Source organism: Octodon degus, unplaced genomic scaffold (assembly GCF_000260255.1).
Source record: "Octodon degus isolate 3935 unplaced genomic scaffold, OctDeg1.0 scaffold00012, whole genome shotgun sequence".
In the NCBI taxonomy this organism is placed as follows: domain Eukaryota; kingdom Metazoa; phylum Chordata; class Mammalia; order Rodentia; family Octodontidae; genus Octodon; species Octodon degus.
Window position 1 is genome coordinate 11,730,668 of NW_004524588.1, and position 10,862 is coordinate 11,741,529.

At 40.2% G+C, this 10,862-nt stretch overlaps 2 pseudogenes; one reads left to right on the forward strand and one right to left on the reverse strand.

Moving 5' to 3' along the window:
* Positions 1-1,048: 1,048 nt before the first annotated feature.
* Positions 1,049-1,907, reverse strand: LOC101574709 (annotated as a pseudogene).
* A 3,974-nt stretch (positions 1,908-5,881) lies between these two features.
* On the forward strand, positions 5,882-7,409 carry LOC101567947 (annotated as a pseudogene).
* The last annotated feature ends 3,453 nt before the right edge of the window (positions 7,410-10,862 follow it).

A 10,862-nucleotide genomic window follows, 5' to 3' on the forward strand; every position in this document is an offset into this window, starting at 1 on the left:
AGTTAATCACATACATGTTTCTTCCTTTCTCCTCCTTGGCTTCTTTCTATTTGTCTGAGTTTTGATCATATTCTGTTTATATGTCTCTTCCTTTCCCAAGACCATTACCCATAATTTGCTTTCCATAATGCATTTTCCCTTTTCTTTATTTTTTTTATTTTTTTGAGGCTTCGTTATTTTAATTCAAGTTTTATTTTAAGTGATATTAATTACAGCATTTGAAGGGAGGGTCTAATGCCACACAAAATGGAAGGCTCTAAAATGTACCAAATTAAATGCTGAAAAATAAACTGAGTTAGAACACAATGGATGCCCAATTTAGATTCCTAGTGTCATCACCGTGTGATCACAGTCCTGCACACTTCCCAACTTGCAGCTGGTGTACACTGGTGCGAGGGCAAAAAAACCCACCACGTGAAGAGGAATTAAATTCTGAATGATTGGCTTCATTACATCTCTCTCTCCACCCCAAAATGGCGCGCGCGCACACACACACACACACACACACACACACACACACACACAAAACCCCAAAAACCAGCTACTGCACCCTGTGGACTACTTCTGGTGTAAAAGAGGGGATGAGGGGCAGGGGTGGGAGCAGGGTGTGAAGGTCTGCCTAAAAACGTCCCTTTCCGATGAGTTTGTACACACCAGAAAGCTGTGAGCTTCTCACCAGTCAGGGTCAGAAAGTTGGGGTTTGATTTTCAGAAAGTGACAATTCGCTCATGTACTCAATGCAGAATTGCAAAGTGCCTACACATTGCCAGCTTCCACTTGCAGCCATGTCCAAATTTCTTTATGAATAGGAACCTGGCATTGCTAGGGGCTACCAAGTCCCCCCCCCCCCTTGTACTGCTGAAAGGTCCTTTTTGGAATCAGGTTTCTTCTGTACCTCTGTATTGGTAACAGCTTAAAGCTAAATCATCTTTAACCGGGAAGTCTGACATAATTTTTTTTAGCAATTCTTGCATCCCAGACATAAAACACTAAAAGGTACACTAAATGCTGAAGGTAGCTATGCTGCAAAATAGTTTAAAATTCACAGTTGTACAGTATGCATTTATGCTTGAAATTCCAGTCCTAGACCAAGTTTGTGGCCACTGGTGTTGACACTCTTGCCATCCAGCAGAGCTGACAGTGTCAGTTTGATTCCTGGCTTTAGGTTCTGAGTGTACCCTACGCCAATCAGGCTGGAGTTGTTCACTTTGGCCGAGAAGCAGGCATCAGGGTTGTTCGGATACCTGACTGCTATGCCAAAGCGAGTGCTGCTGTTTCCTGCTGTCCAGGTAAGACTGACAGCGGTCTCCAGCTTCTTGTTCACCTGGTAAATGGAGCCATCAGATTCTGTACCCTCATTTACAGTAGTGTGAAGCTGGGACTCATCCCTCTTGTAGCCAACAGCAAAGTTGCTCTGGTTCACTCGGGATTTGACAGTCACAAAATTCATATGGTAGCTGGCCAGCCAGCCCTCATGGCCCAGCACCAGGGTGCCATGGATCGAAGGCCCCGTGATGTCAAAGTCCACGTCGCAGCCCAGGTTGATGCGCTCCCACTTGTACCCCATCTTGATCTTTGCTTTTTTACCCCCCCGGTGTTCGGCGAGAAGGGTGAATGAAGGTCAGCTTCAGTCCTCGCGTGAGCTGATCCTCCACGTTGATCGCGGTGCCCAGGGTGTTGTCCCTATTCCATTTCTCCGTCAACGTCAGCCCGTACTCAGTCCACCTGTACTTGGTTTGCAGGCTGTCCATCTAATTGGTGATCTTTGTGTCGGTTGAGCCCGAGCTGGTGAATTCCAATCCATTCTCAGACTTGGTTTTCAAATCACGTTTTATTAATCCAAACCCATAGCCCTTGGTGAAGACATCCTGGGCAGACTTGCCGAGATCGGCGTACGTGGGAGGCATGGTCGACTTTGGTAGTTGCAGCGTGGAGCGGTGTGGGGAGCTGAGCAGAGCGGAGCAGAGTGCCCTTCTCTTTATTTTTTAATGGCCCTGACATACACTGAATGATTCGTAATTCTTCTTAAATTATTTTTAATTTGGCTTCTTTTGCACTATAAAGATCCTTTTTCATTGATGTGATCATGCTTGGGAATGGCAGGATTATAGTTGGAATTCCAGTTAAATAATTTAATAATTTTGTTTAGCATCAGCTTTTCAAATTGGTTGGGAAGTTAATAGGGAGCTAGAGTTGGGGTTGGCTGCTAGTAAATATTCAAAGAAACTGCATCTTAACTGACATAGGTGCATTTTATCTCATGAAAGAGAACTCTGGAAATAGGCTAGCAAGGCCTGGGATGGTGCTTCACGGATGAAGGGCCCTGTCTCTTGTCTTTCTGCTCCTTACTAAGAGCTCCCATTCTCAAAAAAACTTTAGTCTTACAAGATGGCTGCAATAGCCATGGCTTTCTCATCTTGCCTTCCATCTGAGTCAGTTCTGTTGCCAGGAGACCAAATTCAGTGACTTTCTTTCATTGCTTTTTGTTTGCTTCCATCTGCAAGAGAGGCCATGCAATTTCATGATTCTTTGATGTAGGGCTTTTCTCTCTTACAAAGGATGAAGGTAAGAAAACAACTCATTTTGGAGGGTTTTGTTTTTTGCCTTTCACATTTTGTAGAAGATACTCTTGGCGCTCTATCATTTCAAGTAATGGTATCGTGACTATTTCTTATAAAACATATCTTACCCAGAGAACAATCATGGTTCAATTCTTCATATTCAGATCATTGTCCATGAGGTTGTATGGTTTCTTGGGCCAGACAATAGGCACTAATTACCTGTATTTATAACCACTAGGAGATGTTCTCCTCTAGGATTAAGTACACACTTTTTGGGTGTTACTGATATAACTCTTGATATTCTTTTAAAAGAATGCACAATAGACAGAGTATGCCAACAATGAAACACTTTAGCAATGCTTTATCACAATTCTGCAAAGTAACATTCACAAGTCAGGAATTTTGAGCTCTCAAAAATGATTTATATGTTTTGAGCCCAAAACAGACTCAGAGCTTTCTTTGGGCTCATTATAAAAACCAAATCATGGTCATCATCACAGAAAAACAGTTTTGTTATTTCTTTGTGTTCCTTGGTTGATAATGGGAGGTTGGGTCAGTGTGATCTAATTCAGAAGAAAAATCTGTTCACCCAGAAGGCAGATGAACTAGAGAAGAATTAGGCTATGTTGGTGTATGTATTCTTTTGCCGTTTTAAAGCCATGGGTTCAAAGTTCAAAACCATAAATAGGCTCTGGGATTTAAAATCCCTGCAATGAATATTGTCTTCACTGACTTAATGAGGGTGAACTGAATTCCAGACCAGTGATTAGTTTGAACACGTCTGTGTAATTACCAATTTAAATTTTTTTCATTTTAATCAGCTATAAACTAAAAAATACGTATTTGTAGTACCCAATGTCCAAAAGTGAGGATACTCAGTCACTTTATCAGGCTTATTTGGATTAATCACTCAGAACTCCCACTTGGAAATATACTGTACATTTCATACCTGCCTTATGCTATGGTTAGGATTATGGCTTGGCCCCCAAAAGTTCATGTGCTGGAAACTTGGTCCCTAGGGTGGTGGTGCTGAAGTGGTGGAACCTTTGAGAAGTGAGCTCTTGTGGATGTGAGCTGGGGAGGGGGCTCTGCCCATGTGAGTTGTTGGATGCTATTTGATGGGAGTGCGTCAGGTCTGGAATGTGTTTCTCCAAAATAGATTAGTTCTTATGAGAGGAAATTATTACAAAAGAGCAAGCCTGGCCCCTCCAAGCCTCTTGCTTCCTTGCTTGCACATGTGTACCTAGACATATGTCTGATTTCCTTTCTTCCTCTCTGCCATGTTGGATGCAGTCAGTGTGCACTAGTTAGGGTGCTGATAGTGCTATGGTGTTTGGATCTTCTAGCCACCAGCATCATGAGTGAAATTAACCTCTTTGTGTTATCCAGCCTTGAGTATTTTATTACATCAACACAAAAATGTCTCAGTCACTTTCTTCCTCTTTCATACCATATCCTCATAAAAACTAGATCTGCTCAGCCCCCAATGTGACATCTTCATAACTTTCTCCCATAATGTCCCTCTCTTCTCCTCCCCACTATCCTTCAGTTTGCCAGTGTATGAAAGAGGATGTAGTAGTGGTTGCTTTATAAAATACCAAGAAGAACATGAGCTCTTAGCAAAATGGAGAAAGAATGATATGAGCTGGAGATACATCTCTATGTCCTATTCCAAAGTTGAATCTTATTTATATGCAGTGGCATTGAACTGCTTGGGGCCCTGTGTTTCCAAAGAGATGTGACTATGGGATGGCTTGTGTTGGGTGAACTGATGTATGCCTGAAGCTGGGCTAGCATAGGAGAGGTTGAGTTCAGTAGCAGGGTAGGTTTCCCTTGGTTCCCACACTACAGGTTTGTCAGCAGTGGCTACATCTCTTGTTTTATTCAGGTAGTGTCATTATCAGCCTAGTCATTGTTGCTTTTCTTGGACATATTCACAGACATCTTGGGTACTTGTCTTGGAGGTATTCACAGATATCTTGGATGATGAAAGAAAAGCAAAGATCAATGAAAGCAGAGAACTATTTATGTACTGATGTCAGAGTTCTGAACTGTCTATGAAACTATTCCTTTTTTGGGTACTTTGAATGTATCCTAGTAAGGGTGGAGCTATGATGTGAGATGTGGGACCATAGCAAGAGGCAAGGTTTGGATCTGCAGGCAATATGGCCACATGTAGACAGATGGCAATGGTTGAGCATGGCCCTTCGCCCCAGGGCAAAACAGAGGGGGGAGAGAAGATGCGGTTCCAATCATATGTTAGCTAAAGACAGGCTATGATAAATGACTCCATTCTTCATAGGCTTGAAAAATTAGACCTAACATGCCCTGTCTTGGCAAATCCATGTAAACTGTATTTTATGTCATTAATATTTTTGAATTTGCATTTTCAAAGAAAAGGATACAATAGAATCTATATATAGCCCTGTATAAAAATAATCAGTACTTTAAAATGAAAGAAGCCATTCCCCAGACATTTTAATGAGGAACATAAAACACCACCAAAATTTTTATAGCATATATTTTATTTAAAATTTTTACTTGAAGTCATCTGATGAATATGACAAACTGAAAGGGTGATTGTTTTGTTATGAATTAAATTAATTTGTCTATTTACTTAAACTCTACATTATGCAGAAAGAAAAACATGGGGCCTAAATCATCCCCCAATTTTGGAATCAATGTTTTACTGTTTATTCATGAAGCACTTCCAGTGAGTCACCCACAGTGACTATTGAAATCAGAGAAAGCTCAAGATAGAGCATGGTATAAACTCTGAGCATAAGGTCTGGCCTCTTGTTTTAGTCTTCTTGAATTTGATAAATAGACTAGCAATTGAGAAAATTGATGTAAGTAGGATAATGGCACATTAGCAGGGCCTAGATCCTCCATCTGTAAAGACTTCAGAATATAGATGGTCAGGAAGAAATTTAATCTATGCGAATGAGAGATTATACTTTATACAGATAAAGTGATGATAAATTTTGTGAATTAGGATTTAGTCCACTATGGCATCCCTTGCATCCCACCATCTTCCTTCTGAAGGTAGCTTCCACCCTTTGCAGCTTGGAGGCCCTGGGACCAGCTGCCAGAAGGCCCCCAGCCAGGACTACCCCTAAACTGCAACTACAGTAGCCAGACTTGAATGTGAAGAAAGGAAGTCACAACTGCAAAAGGCTGCTGGGCTGAGAGAAGGCAAGCCAGACCTCAAAGAGGAAGAGGAAGGCCAGACTCAGCCGAACTGTCATGACCAGAGGGGGGACTCGCAGCCTTTCCAGGCATTTAAGTATTCATTAAAGAGTCACCCCAGTAGTGGTGATCACAGATGTGAAAAGATGCAAGGCACCGCAGATCCTTCACCACCAAATAAAATGTTGCAAAGATCTGATAGTCCTGAAAACAAATATAGTGACAGCACAAGTCACAATAAGGCCAAAATGTGCATACTCACAGAGTTAGAGAGAGGGAAGGTAGGGACCAGTTACTCTCCACAAGAAAGTTCACACAACCACAGCGCTCTTCATAGTTCAAATTCATATTTTTCTAATCCAAGCAATGATCCAAGCAACACTTCAGATGCGCCTTATGATTCAACAGATGACTGGTCTAAGCATATTAGCTCTTCTGGGAAAAAATATTACTGTAATTGCCAAACAAATTTCACAGTGGGAAAAACCAAAAGAATGGCTTGAAAGAGAACAGAGACAAAAAGAGGCAAATAAGGTGGCAGTTAATAGCTTTCTGAAAGACAGAGATTACAGAAGAGAGGTGATGCAAGCAACAGCCACTAATGGGTTTGCCGGTGGAAAATCTACAGCAGGAGACAAATCGGTATCACATTCTTGCACAACTCCTTCTACATCTTCTGCCTCTGGACTGAATCCCACATCTGCATCTCTGACATCTGCATCTCTGACATCTGCTTCTGCAGTCCCCATATCTCCTGTTCCACAGTCACCCATACCTCCATTACTTCAGGACTCAAATCTTCTTAGACAGTGGCTTCCTGCTTTGTAAGCCACTCTGCAACTCAATAATGCTAACACGGACGTATCCAAAATACATGAAGTTCTTACAGCAGCCATGACACAAGCTTCACTGCAGTCTATAATTCATAAGTTTCTTGCTGCTGGACCATCTGCTTCCAACATAACATCTCTGATTTCTCAAGCTGCTCAGCTGTCTGCATAAGCCCAGCCATCTAATCAGTCTCCCATATCTTTAACATCTGATGCCTCATCCCAAGATCTTGCATATCTCCAAGGATAAACACACCTCAAACTACCACTGTTCCTATCAAACCATTGATTGGTACTCCTCCTGTTTCATCACAGTCAAAGGTTAGTACTCCAGTAATTCAGCAGGGACCAGTATCACAGTCAGCCACACAGCAGCAGCCTGTCACTGCTGACAAACAGCAGGGTCATGACCCTGTCTCTCCTCGAAGTCTTCCGTGCTTGGGTAGCCAGAGAAGTCCATCACCTGATCCAAATCGTACTTCAAGTAGTAAAGCATCCAATGCAGCAGTTGTGCTGCAAAAGTCATCTGTCCACCCTGCATGTTCCTTAACACCTATGCTAGTAGCACACTTCAATGAAAGTCTCATAAAACATGTTCAAGCCTGGCCCGCAGACCACGCAGAGAAGCAAGCATCAAGATTGTGTGAAGAAGTCCATAACATGGGCAGTGTTCACATGTCAGAAATATGTACTGAATTAAAAAAATTTATGATCTTTAGTCCGAGTATGTGAAATTCAAGCAACTTTGTGAGAGCAAAGCATATTGGTTTTGAGACAACAAATTAAAGAACTTGAAAAGCTGAAAAATCAGAATTCCTATATGTTGTGAAGATGTGAATAATTGCACATGGTTTTAAGTACTATAAATCTATGGCCGAATCTTAACATTTTTGGGCTACATTTAAGTAGACTTTGACTGTTAAGCTGAGCATAGAAAATGAGAAGGGGATAGAGTCTTGTGAGAGTCAATTCAGGGGAAAGATACAAGATTGATTTGTAAAACCCTTGAAATGTAGATTTCTTGTAGATGTATTCTTTACATTGTAAATATGTTTGTAGAGTGAAGCCATGGGAAGCCATGTGTAACAGAGCTTAGACATCCTAAACTAATCAATGCCGAGGTGGCTAAGTACCTACCCTTTTACATGTGAACCTGTCTGCAAAATTAGATTTTGTTAAAAAAAATTCGGGGGGTTAATTTGTCATTCAGAAATTTTACATTTTCAAAAATTCAGTGAGAGCAGGTAATCTGTGTCTAAGGATGTGATTTTGAACCATATGGGCAGTGTACAAAATATCATGAAACAACTGTTTCCACATTTGCACCTGATCAAGAACAGCACTTCTCCATTTGTTTTGCAGATAAATGTTTCTCATTTCCCATGTGTTCCGTTTTCCTTTTAAATCCTTGATCTGATGTTACCCATTTTTAGAACTTTTTTCCTTCTTTCTTTAGGCACTGTTGCCTTGGCCCTTTTCTATAACCTTTTCATTCCTGTGTACAGTAGCTTAAAGTTGCAGTGATTGAGCATAATCCACTTGTTTGTATAAATTATTGAAAATCCATTTGCACCCTGTAAGAATGGACTTAACACCTATGAGCATGTCTTGCTGAGCATGTGAGCTGAAAGTGCACCGATTGCTCAATTAAAAGGAAACAGCCCAATGAACATGGTTGTGGGTGGGGAGAGAGGAGACCAAACTAGTCAGATGTGAACTATACTATATCTGTTGTAATAAACACATTAAAAATGAAAACTTGTTACTTTCTTTTCCTTTAGTCAGTGCACATTAGAGTTTAAACTACCTGGGTTTTCTTTATCAGAACTATTCTTGCTGAATATTTATACCTAAAGGAGAGATTGTAGAAGATTTCAGAGAATGGAAAGATATTCCCTCATCCTGGATAGGAAGTACCAACATTGTGAAGTTGGCCATACTCCCAAAATTGTTACACAGATTTAATGTAATTCCTATCAAACTACCACCAACATACCTCACAGACCTAGAGAAATTGTTCCTAAAATTTATTTGAAACCAGAAAAGACCTAGAATAACAAAGGCAGTCCTGGGCAACAAAGACAAGGCAGGAGGCATTGCAATTCCTGACTTGAAATTATACTACAAAACTACTGTGATAAAATCAGTGTGGTATTGGCAAAAAACTAGACCTGAGGATCAGTGGAATAGATTAGAAGATGCAGAAGCAACTACAAACACACTCAACCACCTAACCTTCAACAAAGGGACCAAACATGCTTACTGGAAGAAAGATAGCCTCTTTAACAAATGGTGCTAGAAAAATAGGTTCTCTACATGCTGAAAACTGAAACTTGACCCAGGTCTATCACCATGTACTAAACTAAAGTCAAAATGGATTAAGGATCTAAATATTAAAAAAAGAAACACTAAAACTTCTGGAAGAGAAAGTAGGAGGAACTCTTGAAGACATAGGGGTAGGCAAACAGTTCATGAACAATAACAACAACAAAAAAATACTTAAAGGGATTTATTCCTAAAGGAACATTTTGCTTAAAACATATTAACAGGAAATTGTGTATAAGATATTTATAAAAATGAAATTCAGCAAGAATGATTAAGTCCCTTCCCAAGTGCTTGTCATTTGTTAAGCCCTGGTTTACCTGTCTTGCTATTATGATGTTTCTTTTTGAAGGATGTTTGTGTTGTAGCTAACTGTTCAAGGCTGGTGCTCACTGCTGTTCTTAGCTGTGACAAAATGCTAAATTTGTGTAATTGGAGCTTCCTGCTGTTACCTAAAAATGGTGGGAATGCTCAGCTTTGTATATTGTTTTCTAAAGTATATTAAAATAACAAAGAAGCTATTGCTACTATAAAAAATTTGTGAATTATATTTTTCTTTTTGAGAGCACAGATTGTGAAGTTGCTAAGAACAACTATTTGTGATTTGTTTGTTCTAAAATACTTTAGCAGAGCATATTTCTGGGTAAATCAGTGTTAAGTAGAAAATCACCCAGGACTCTAGAAGACTGGATTATTTCTTAGAGAAGTAAGAATGTCTGACAAATAATAGGAACCCAATAATTTTTGAGTGAATGTATAAGCATTCTCCTCCTTCTTTAATACTAATAATTATTATTTCATTGAGAATTATATAGACAAAAATATGATGGCATAAAATAGCCACTTTCCCCATGTAACTCCATTCTTATGCTGTCCCTGGGGAATGCATAAGTCAGCCGTTGTCATTTCCACATGCTCAAGAGGAAGCTAGAAAGAGGAAGTGTAGAAAGATTTGCTCATACTGTAGCTGCTAAGTGGTAAGGCTGAGCTATGGCTCCAGTTATATGATTCTTATTTCTGTGCTTTTGCCACTTTAGATTGCTGGTGTGTGTGTGTGTGTGTGTGTGTGTGTGTGTGGACACGCACATACAGTGAAGCACCCAAGTTTCCAGTGATTGCTACCTAACCACAGTGTGATCCATTCAACTCTTTGTATTTGAAGTATGTGATTATGTGATTTTATTCTTTTCCAGCCCTGTATTTTACTATATAATATCACATTATTGGCTCTAGAATTGTCACTGAAAAAGAAAATAAATGAGAAAAGAGGACATTAACAGAAAAAAGATAAGCTTTTCTAAAAAGTCACACGTCTGCCACCCTTGAGTTGGAGAAGTTTCTTAGGCTGACACACCAAGTTCTTGTGTCTGCTCGCATACACAGGTGCATACTCTGCAGGAGGACACTGGTGAGTTTAACAATAACAGCGTTCAGGCTTCCACTCCTCCCTTCTTCTCAGCAATGAGCTCGCAGTTCTTATGTGGAAGTGACCAGTGGAACAACAATCAGGACAAAAAGGCAGCAAGGATTTTCTTGGCAGAAGCAGCAGCCCAAAGAACTAAAACAAACTTGCACACCAGGGTTATGTTGTTCCTGGACCTTGGAGAAAATAGCTGACATACAGAGGTCTGAGTTTTACCAGGCAGAGCCTTTCCCTCTCTCTTCTTTCTGACTTGTTCTATGACATGAAGCCTTTGGAGAGAGTAAAGTGTTATCTAAATTTTTAAGTGACAAGTCCCCTTCTCTTTCCTTGTCATGAGTTTTATCAAGAAGTAAGGTAGATATATTATGCTCTGTAACCTTTATTGCAGTACAGAAGTTGGTCACAGATAGAATAAACTAACATTTTCTATGTATATAATGTATTGTTCCTTAGAAGAGTCAATGTTTTCGAAATAGCTTAGCCATGTGCTGGTCTCTGTCTGTTGCTCTTGTCCAGCAGCAAGAGTTGCAGTATCTG